This window comes from Arvicanthis niloticus, chromosome 8 (genome assembly GCF_011762505.2).
Source record: "Arvicanthis niloticus isolate mArvNil1 chromosome 8, mArvNil1.pat.X, whole genome shotgun sequence".
NCBI classification, from domain to species: Eukaryota; Metazoa; Chordata; class Mammalia; order Rodentia; family Muridae; genus Arvicanthis; species Arvicanthis niloticus.
In genome coordinates, this window is record NC_047665.1 from 29,989,166 (window position 1) to 29,999,322 (window position 10,157).

Here is a 10,157-nt window from a genome sequence, read left to right on the forward strand (position 1 = left end):
TAAATACTCAGAAGAGGAGTGGGCCAAGGTAGAGATCCCCTCAGGGAGTGGGTGTCAGAAAGAAAGTATAAAGACTTATTAATGATTTTCTCATTATTATTTCTCACATCTATGTTGAAGGGATAAAAATTCATCTGGGTCACTAAGCAGCCAAATGTCGTTGTAATAAATGTGCTATTAGAATCATTGTATCACGTGCAGATATCACACAGTGTGCTTACACAGGCCTCTGTCCTACACACCTGGGTTATCTGATAGCTATGCATGTATACATTCATTAACTGAAGTGACTATGTCAATATTAATGCTTAAACAGCTTCCTTGGCCAAATTCTAATCTCTTCTCTAGGCTAAGAGCAGAACAAGATTGATAGACTGGATCCAATTTCTTTTGCTAACTTCCTCTCCTGATTTCTTCCCACTGAATGGCTGCAGGGAGATAGGTGGGAAATGTTCCACTCTCTATCTTCCTAACTCAAAGCTATGAAAGACAGCCCTCAGCATCAGAAGCATGATGGAGCCACAAAATGAAGCATGGGCAGTGACAATCGGGTCCACCTCTAGCCTCAGCTCCACCTTCTTAGAATGTCCATCTGCTAAATGAACATGACTTGCTACATATAATTGCCTCCCATATAATTTGAAAATACAAGGATTTTCCTTGAAGACAATTCACAGCTGGGATATAATCCACATGCTACTGATCTAAAGAGGACCTTTCCCATGGGATCTTTTAAATTGATAACATGAAGTCACCTGCTTATTCTGTCTTCAACTTCCTCAATCTTCCTTAGTGTCTGAACGGTGCAGTTATGAAGCAAAGAATATGCTGGAGTTTCACATTTTTTATTTTCATAAGAGACAGACAGGTTGCTGCTCTCCGTGCTAAGGATGCCAGTGTTAAGTGGCAGGCATTTGATACTGAGGTCCCCTCCTCTCACACACTGGTCAGGGGTCAATGGCCCTGAGTTAACTTGCCAGCATTTTGTCTCATTACGTACCGTGCAGCAGCCAACTGATCCACACCCTCCTAATCTTTCTGTCATTAGTGATTGGCCCTCACTCTGGCAGGTTTTTGGCTTGAAACTGAACACTTGTGACAAGTTCTACAAAGATGAGAATTTAGCCAAGGGGCTCTTTCGTCAATTAAGACATTTCATCCCACAATTGCCACCAGGGGCTTTCCAGGGCTCACGAGGCTCCCACTGCTGTCTGGATTTCAAGAATGAGGAGAAAAATGTGAGCCGTTCTGAAGGCCTTCATTCCATCACAGGGAACAAGGTACCTCACCCTCTCACTTAAACACTTGCTAGGAAGGAGACATTCGCACGAGAAGCACACTTCCCCGTGAGTGGCTATCCATTGGTGATTGTCAAGTAACTGGAATTATCTAGACAGCCAAAGAAAATAAATCAGACCTGAGATATCACTGTGGGTCTGAATTATCCAAACTGGCTGTCTAACCAGGCTGCTAATTCAGATGGGTCCTAATTCACAGGGAAATTGCTGACATTTCTGCTACAGATGTTGAAAGTCGGCTTCAAGTTTCTTGATATTATGTTACATGGAGAATGTACAGACACGTTTTTTTAAGTACAATATTCTTATTATATGGTGGTGGGTATGTGACTTAAATTCAACGAAAGCTTGGGTGATCCTCTGCTTTGTTTGTTAGTTAGTTAGTTAGTTGTCACAATTCACAATCAGGCTTTGGTCTGGTTGGCGTTCTAAAACTTGTACTTGGTTTTCTCAGGCCATAATAATCCTCTTCAAGATGATTTAGGAATTTTAATAAACTGTAGTCTAAAAGCTCTCAAGATGTTCTCTGTGGTCTTCTGGGAAGAAGACTCATCTGAACCTAGGACTGAAGCTGACTTATGTTTGAAAATGTAAAAGTTGAGCTGTCGGGTCAGTCCTTTGAGCCAGACTGGTTGATTTACAGTATCACCCAAATCTCCATGGATATATAATCACATCCTGTTCCCACTGCCTTTGGAAATCTTGTGTAACTTAAGAGTTTTAATGCAGATGTAGACCACGAAGCAAACACCAGCAAACACAAATCAAACCTTGCCCCAAGGTCCAACTTCCACTCAGTGAGTAGCTCCAGATAGAAATTGCCTCATGTCTCTAGCAGGCTGGGGAAACCAGACTCCTGATGATAAATTTGGCTTCGTTTACTAAATTTGTTCCCAAAGTTTCAGGTGGGTTGTATGACATTGGTGGAAAACAACCGAAATCTTAAAGAGCCAACTGGCTGTGAGGCAAATTACCTTGAATTTCAAGACATTTCAGAGCTGAGTCTTGTGGAATTTAAAAAAAAACAACAACAACAACAAAACAAAAAACGGTGTTCTCCCTGCTCGTGAGACAGCTTTCTCTCAGCGCCATCTCAGGTAAGTTCCAAATGTACTAAGAAAGCCGAAAGAAAACAAATAGAAACAGGGTGACAGAAGAGTATCAGAGAGAAAGTCAGTTGGAGGTTCTTATATGCAGAATGCACACCTGATTGCCTTTGTCTTATGATTAAAATGGTGAAAAAGGAAGACTTGAATGGTCTGGGTAAATGTTCAAAGTTAATATCTGCAGAATCAAATGCTATTAATGATTTTACAGGTTCACTTGCTAGTGACATTTTAATATATATTTTAGTTACATATTTTGTATTATGTATAATTAATATATAAATAAAATACAATAAATGTATATTTTATGTTATGTTATTTATTTATTTAAGTTTTAATTTCCAAGGATGTGCTTAGCACAACTGTTTCCTTGTGTTTCTTTCTTTCTAAATTTGGCAAAACCACAATGGGTAAGTGTGGTCAGAGACCAAATGGCCAGTCTTTTCATCGGCATAGCAGTCACAAAATGCCATTAGCAATTTCCTACGAGGCTATGATCTCACTTATTATTTGCTCTTTCAATCTGAAAATACAGAGTGCAAAAACCAGGAACTGTCTGTGCCTGTGTGGGACTTATTTACAGTTCCAGGATGGAGACAGTCATCCCATGTGACAGGAATGGAGTTAAATTACAGTCGTGAAAGGGGCTTCAAAGAAGAACAAGGAGCATCAAGGTCTTCCAGCATGGAACTTGGCCCACTGGCAAAAATTAAGAATGGACTCCCCCGATGAGTCTTCAGCATGAGGGAATAAGCAGGGATGGGATTCAATTAGGTAAAACTGGGAGGAAATCGCTGTCCAGGCACAGATGAATATTTGAGAAGGGCTTTGTCAGAGGGTGAGGCTGGGGTGGGTCTGGCATGCAACTAGGAAGGTTAAAACATGTATGAGGTGACTCTGCAAGAATGCCAGGGTCTTAAGCCACAGGAACACCATGTTCTTCTAAGGACAAAGAAGAGAGTGGCACTGATGGCTCTGAGTGTACACGTGTGCATTTGTCTTATTGAGACATTAGTTACAAATAGAAATGGCTGAAGCCTGTTATTATGGTTTGGGTACAAGGAGTTTTCCCCAAATGTCTTATGTATTGAAGGGCTGATGCTCAAGAAAAATAATATCATAGCACTCATTCGTAACATTCTGGAATCTTTCTGAAGTAGGTTCCAGCTAGAAATAAGTCACTTCAGGTATGTTTTAAGGACTGCATTTTTTTCTAGGTCCCTCTTTCCTTCTGTTTCCTGTCCACTGTGATGTTAAGAATCTCCTCCATTACATGCTCCTGTGGAATCACTGTGGTATTCTTTCCAAGTGCATGGAATCAAGCAATCAGGTACTGAATTCTCTGAAATCATGAGTCACCATGGTTATTCATGCCAGGTATTTTATCATAGCACCCAGAAAAGCAGTTGGAAGGCACATGGTATACAGTATATTTCAATATACAGAGACAATATGAAATAATTATGTCCATCTAGTACTGTCTTCTAAGATCATTCTGGCTGAGGGTAGAAACTCATTTGGAACTGTCCAAAATCTCTAGTTTAAATACAGAGAGTGAAATTGGTTATAGTGGGCAAGAAGACCCAGCATGCTAGACTGGAGTGGTGGGGGTGTTGATGCAGGGAGCAAGGATGAGGACAAGGGGAGAGATGGAAAGGATATGAAAGGCTAATGGAGGGAGGGGCAAAGAAGGAGTAAAGTCAGGTTGAGAAAATATGAGGAGTGGTGACAGAGAATAAAGGAGGGTGAGAAGGAGAGATGGTTTGAGGTACAGATGGGTGAGGAAGGAAGAGCTAGAAGAGAGCTAGAAAGATGAGGAAGGATACAGAGGGGAGGAATAAAGAATGGATGGAGAAGGGGTGAGAAGGGAAGAAGGTGGACAAATGGTGATAGGGGAAGAGAATTAAGGAGAGTAGAGTGGTAGTGGAGAAGCATAGAAGAATAGAAGAGACATGAGGACAGAGATGGAGAGAACAGACAGGTCAAATGATGCTTGCATTCACCCAGTGTGGGATACAAGTTACATCCTTCTTTATGACAATGACTCCTGCAAATGCTGGGTTCCTAAAGAGAGCTGTCAAGAGTATGCACAGACAGAAATATAACACTTGACAATATCTCAAAATTGCACTGAGTGGCCTGAGTAGGTACAAGCCAAGAGATATGGGGGTGAGTCCTAGTCTTGCAGAGGTAAAGCACAAATATAACCCAGGTTACTAGTTTTTCTGCCCGCAGTAAAGAAGTAGGAGCGAAGCCTGAAATGACAGAGCCACCTAGAAGCTGTCAATATTCACTCACATACTGCATGGAGCTTGAGGGGGTGACATACTCCCTAAGGCCAAGGGTACACCCCCAGCCTATCATGTTGTTACAACTCCCGAGGGCCATGACTGGGAAAATCCGTCTCTGCCTACAAACTCAAATTCTCCCTTAAAAAGATTTATTATTTTTATCTTATGTGTATAAATGTTTTGCTTATATGTATATCTGTACACCGTCTGTGTATGTCTAATGCCCAGGGACAGAAGAAAACGGTATTATCCTGCTTAGAAATGGACAGATGGTTGTGAACTACCACATGGGTGCTAAAAATAAAACCTGGGTCCTCTGTGAGAGCACTTAACCACTGAGCCATCTTCCCAGCCCTTAAACATCTTTTTAGTTGTTCCTGATTAGAAACCAGAATTAAGGTTAAGGAAATCACACTGTACTGACCTCTTCCACAGGGCATTGCTAAACTCTAGCCTTTCAAGTAGCTTGGATGCTAGGCATATAGCACTCATAGCATCCGTCTCTTTCGTCTGTAAAATACAGATGATAGCATCTGCAATCACAGGACAGGATTTAAAAATGCCATGTTTATGTGCATCTGCTAGAGTTACACACAAATTCCTATTATTTTACTGCCGTGTTAAGCAAAACATTATTATTAATAGTTTTCAAAAAATCTTATTGTAGCTTTCTTAATATCCATTTCTTCTTGAAATGATCTGTTATTGTAATCATTTACATTCTTCTTGTAGCTACATGTAAGATGATCAGAGTTTGATGTGTCCTGTAACACCATGGGATTAGAAGATTATGGCTTGAGAGATCTATGAAAGGGGTCACCATCTAAAGCCAAGCCGGAACACTGAGCTCAAGTCCCAAGACCCACATAGTAGAAAGGGAGAAAGGACCTCTGCAGATTGTCTCTGCCCTCCATACATGCATGCATACACACGTATACTGTGGCACCTATACCCCCACTGCTGCCTCATAAAATAGATAGATTACAGATACATAGATGATTGATAGATAGATAGAAAGATAGACAGACAGACAGACAGACAGACAGACAGACAGACAACAGATACAGACAGACAAACGGACAGATTGGCAGGTAGATAGATAGATGTAAATTGGTGGGGGTTTTTTATTGGACTAGGGAGATGGCTCAGTAGGTTAAGTGCTTACTGTATAAGCATGAAGACCCAAATTTAAACCCTCAGTGAGCATGCACTTACATGTGTACACACACACATACACACATACACACACACACAGAGAGAGAGAGAGAGAGAGAGAGAGAGAGAGAGAGAGAGAGAGAGAGAGAGAGAGAGGATTGTGGCTTTGAAGTTAAAGAAACAGTGGTTAGGCATACCCTCAGTTGTGTCCTAGATCAAAGGTCTAACGTCCTTCACACAGTCCATAATACAACCCAACCTCAGAGGACTTTACAATTCAGCAAAGCACCTTTTAGACAGTACATGTACCATTAATTTTCCATTAGTCTTTTCTTCTCCTCCTCCTCCTCTTCCCCCTCCTCCCTCTCCTCATCTTCCTCCTCATCTTCCTTCTCTGTTCTTCCCCAGTCTCTTTTCAGAGTGTGTGTGTGTGTGTGTGTGTGTGTGTGTGTCCTCACAGAAGGATGTTTCTCAATCTTGGGAACCCTGAGAAGTGTCAGCCTCCATGGGTTCCTGACTACTGACCACAATTTCTACACATAGTGTGCTCAACACCCTGAGAGAGTTCATGAACCCCACAAGGCTCCCTGGGCAATTCCAGATCATAAAAACATGAAACATTAGACTTAGCTTTCAGAAATCATTTCTAAATGTCTTTAACTCCCCAGAAACACTGCACCCTGGCCACACATCTTTCTTCTTTGTGATGCCAGCAGACGCAACAGCTGGCCCCGCTAAGCCACCTGATGCCAGGCCTACAGCAGGCATTAGCATCTAAGCCAAAGCCTTGACACTTGGGGATTCCACTGAACCCACTTTAAGCTCTATCTCCTGCTTCCCTCCTCTTCTCTAAGAGTCTATGTCCCTTCTCTGAAAGCCTGTCCAGAGGGTAGAATGAGCACCCTGCCCCAAAGATGCTCTAGCCTTAGTGTTCCTGGCTCATAGCCAAGCTCTTTATGACTCTGACCCAGCATAAATAGGCATAAACCCATGGGCAGGATGGTTATTTTTGGAAAGGCAATGATATTTGCTTTGGAAAAGAATTCACTCGGCAAGGAATAAGAAATACTTTTCCTTTTGCTCAAAGATCACTTCTTTGGGGGCAATATGACAAGAATCAAATATTTAGGTGATTTTCTTTTCAAAGGGTCAGTGTGTGAAACTTGCATAAAAGCTGTGTTGTCTATTCCTTAGTCCCCAAGGAATTAATAAGAGGGCCAGTGATGGTTTACAGTTGTTTTCAAAAGTTTACATGTTGGCCACTATCCCCCAAATCACATGTTAAAGGTTTGTGTGGGGTGACTTGTTTAGAAGACTTTGCCCTCATGAACAGATTCATCTACTTGTGGGTTAAAAGGTTGATGGACTATCAAGGCAGTGACTTTATCATGAAAGTAAGCTCCCACTTGCATGCCTGTTCCATCTGCCTGTGTGATGTCCCCATAATATTGTGACCCAAAAACAGAACTCTCTCCAGATGCTGCATCAAAATCTAATATCCAACTTAGAGAAACCAAAGGAAGTTGTTAAGATGTCAGGAACATGAAGTTGTCTTTTTTTATAATTTGTAATTCAAGTGTCCCTCAGAAGGCTCATGCGGTGAAAGTTTATTATTTCAAGAAGGTTCTAGAAATTTCACAACTTGGAGCCTAGTTGAAAGAAGTTAATCACCAGAGACATGACTCTAAAGGTTAAACATGGCCTCCCGTCCCTCTCTGTCTCCCTGTTTCCCATCCACTATGAGATAAGTAGCCCCTGCCATATGTTTCCACCATCAAGATACATGGAGCCAAGTGACCATGAACAACACTGAAAAAGAGGGTTTTTAACTTGTCATCTCTTATACACACATACATACCATACAGCTACACAAATATAACTATTAAACTCTCCTTCACCTTATTCTTCAGAGTTAAAGAAAATGTAGGAAGCTTCTTCTGGAAGGTTGGACATTAACCTATGCTCCCCATCCTTCTTCCTGGGTCCCCACATGGCCTGCTCCATGACTGACCTCCTCTTGTAGATGGAACTCACATCATTGTCTCTTCAAGAAGATTGTCTGTATCATGTTTGTGTCATGGATGTCTATCTTCCTCAATGATCTATCTACTCTCTAATAAAAATGAAAGGTGCTCAATGGATGTGGAATGCCAATAATGATGGTGTTAGTGTTTATACTAAATTATAAATATGCTTAGTGTTGTTCAGAACCTATTACAATTAACTACAAAAGTGATTAAGATGACAACTCCTATGCTATGTATGTTAATATGTCTGATCATGGTTTTTGGTCTTATTGGTATAAAATACAAATGAAGAACATTTAAGAATCAAGAAAAAAACCATTTTATATCCCTACCAAAATATTTCTGCTCTGACTTGATGTCCATGCTTCTGTTACATATGTGTATCCATTAAAACCAATCTTCCCTGGATTCATCTCTGTCTTCTTCCTTGTAGGAATATATATATGCAACACCTTCCCTGTGGTGGACATTGTGAAATGAGAATGAAGGAATCATCCATAGAAATGAAGGAAATAAAAGAGAAGGTGCTTGTTCAAATTATAGAGCTAGCATCTTATTTTCTTTTTTTTATTAAATACTTTATTTATTTACATTTCAGATGTTATCCCCTTTCCCCATTCCCCACCATTACTCATTAATCCCCTATTCCATCCCCCTCCTCCTTTTTTGTTTTTGTATTGTTTAAATTACATGCAAGTATTAAGATAAGTTCTAGGTTCAGGAACTAGCAATACAATAGATGCAAGCAGTCAAGGAACAAGCAAGATAATAAACACAAATAGTCAAAGAATAAGCAAGGCAATAAACAAAGTCCTGCGATCACTCCCATGATAACTGTTTTTAAGGGCTTATCAGGATAACCAAAATATCTGAGCCTACTTCCCTGTCCTAGCCCAAAGTAATTTTCATGCCTGAAGCCTACTTCTTTGTTCTAACTTAAGTTTTAGATTCCTGCCTGTAATTACTTCTTTGTTCTAGCCTAGGATTTAGATTTCTGCCTGAAGTTACTTAATTGTTCTATCCTAATGTCAGAATCCTGCCAAGCAGCCCATTTTCTTGTTCTTGGCCAATGTCATATTCCTGCCAAGCAGCCCATTTCCTTGTCCTTGGCTACTGTCAGATTTCTACCAGGCAGCCCCAAAAGCTCTCCACATCTTCCCCCTTTTTATTGCATAAACCAGACTGAGACTGTCTTAGGTTGTTCTGACAAGAATGCTTTCCTACCCGTCCTGGAATATGCATTATCAAAAGCAATGCACTTCTGTCTTAGGTTGGTAAGGCTCTGTGCAAAATCTTATCCGTCCTTGGCTTGCCAGCCTGTTAAATTAATAGTTCTGTCTGGGGGGGTCCATTTTCAGTTTCAAGTCATGTACTTCGGCTGCCAACCTGTTGGTGTAGTTAGAGACAAGCTTCAACATGATGGGCAGGAATAAAAGAATTTCCAGGACAAAGGGGGCTAGCCTGATCAAGCTATGTATGTCATCCCCGAGGTTTGACCAAAATGGAAATACTGACCTCAAGCTATGGATAATTTTATCAGCATTATCTGCAGCATCAAAGTTCAGTAGAGCAGCTTTCTTTAAATTCATAATCTCACTATGCAAAGTTAAAATGTCCAGAGAGGTGTTAGAATTATGCCAAATACCCTACAAGTGTCTTTAAACTTTTTCTAATTATAATGACTATCATTGTAAATTTTAGAAGTAACACCACTCCAATGGCATTTGTCATGACACCCAAGATGGCTCCTAACTCTTAAACCCTGAATCTCCTTCCGATAATTTGAATAAGATATAGAGCATCAATCTGTAGTTCCAAACACCTATATAAATCCTCTTGTATACTCAACACATTGGTAACTTGGGGTGGGGGGTTAGATGATTAACAAAAGTAGCTGTCTTAACTTCTTGTGTCAAAAACATTGCAGAAGCAGTGGTGCTAGCAATTAATGTAATTAAAGCTGTTATACCAACAATAATCAAGCCCACTACCCTCTTGCTTCTGCTTAAAGCCTAACTCACTTCTTCCAGCACTTTCAAGTTTTTCAAGAGAACAGTAATTAACTAAGTCAGTCACCAAGACTTCTTGGAGATTGCAGACACATTGTTATCAGGGGCTTCAGAGCTTTTAACATTGTTCAGACTTCTCAGGAGGCTGCTTAAACTTGTTATGTGCAGCTAAGAAATCCTCCAGAAACCATTAGCTTGTATTAGTTTTAGGCCACTAAATTCTTTCCTAATGACAGAGCCATTCAAAGTGACTGGTTCAAGAGACATACAG

General features: G+C 40.6%; 1 long non-coding RNA gene across 2 annotated transcripts; it reads left to right on the forward strand.

The window, feature by feature from the left end:
• Positions 1–950: 950 nt before the first annotated feature.
• LOC143443192 (uncharacterized) lies at positions 951–8,278 on the forward strand. 2 transcript variants are annotated; one of them, XR_013111957.1, is made up of 5 exons: positions 951–1,280; positions 2,198–2,395; positions 2,940–3,178; positions 3,622–3,734; positions 7,761–8,278. It is a non-coding gene; the product is annotated as an uncharacterized LOC143443192 (long non-coding RNA). The 2 variants fall into 2 exon arrangements; XR_013111956.1 differs by lacking the exon at positions 951–1,280 and having other exon boundaries at positions 2,097–2,395.
• Positions 8,279–10,157: the final 1,879 nt, after the last annotated feature.